The sequence below is a fragment of the Mesoplodon mirus genome (genome assembly GCF_964341445.2).
Source record: "Mesoplodon mirus genome assembly, chromosome: 6".
In the NCBI taxonomy this organism is placed as follows: Eukaryota; Metazoa; Chordata; class Mammalia; order Artiodactyla; family Ziphiidae; genus Mesoplodon; species Mesoplodon mirus.
In genome coordinates this window covers 143816221-143817308 of record NC_138982.1, presented here as the reverse complement: position 1 = coordinate 143817308, position 1088 = coordinate 143816221, and positions in this window count along the sequence as shown.

Sequence of the window (1088 nt, the reverse complement as noted above, 5' to 3'; positions counted from 1 at the left end):
TTTAAAACGTCTATCAGGAAAAGAGGAATAGAGGGCAACTTCCTTAACTTGACAAAGAACATCTATAAGAAACCTACAGCTAACATTCTAGTGAATGGTGAAAGACTGAATGCTTTCCCCTTAAGATCAAGAATAATGCAATCAACACTCTTATTCAACATAGCACTGGAAGTTCTAGCCACTGTGGTAAGGAAAAATGAAGTAAAAGGCATACAGATTGGAAAGGAGAATATAAAACTGTCTCCATCTGCAAATAACATCCTTGTCTTTGTAGGAAATTCCAAGGAATCAACAAAAACACTCCTAGAACAATAAGTGATACCAGCAAGTTTGCAGGATATAAGATAAATGTACAAAAATAAATTTTATTTCTATATCCTAGCAATGAATATATGGACACTGATATTAACAATAGTGTGTCATTTACAATTGTTAAACAAAAGTAACTACTTAGGAATAAACTTAATGAAAACATGTAGAGGGCTTGTGTACTAAAAACTACAAAATGGTAATGGAAGAAATCAAAGAAAATCTTTGAAAATGGAGAGACAGATCATGTTCATGGGTTGGAAGACTTAACATAGTAAAGATGTCAATTATTCCCAGATTGATATATAGGTTTGATACAATTCCTATCAAAATCCCAACATTTTTTTTTGTAGACATAAACAAGAGTAGTCTAAAATTTTTGGAAAAGACTTTTCCTTAGAGTTAGAATAGTTAAAACATTTTTTATGGAAGAAGAATAGGGTAGGGGAAATTGTTCTACCTGATTTCAAGACTAATTATAGCTACAGGAATCAAGACTGTTTGGTATTGGCAAAGGGAGAGACACAAAGATCAATGGAGCAGAATAGGAAATCTGGAACTGTACTCACACAAACATGCCCAGCTGATTTTGACATAGGTTCAAAGCACTTCAGTGGGGGAAGGACAGCTTTTTCAATAAATAGTGCTGAAGCAACTGGACATCCATAGGCAGAAAGAAAAAGGAACTGGGCCTAAGTTTCATGCCTTATGTAAAAATTAACTCAAGGGCTTCCCTGGTGACGCAGTGGTTGAGAATCCACCTGCCGATGCTGGGGACA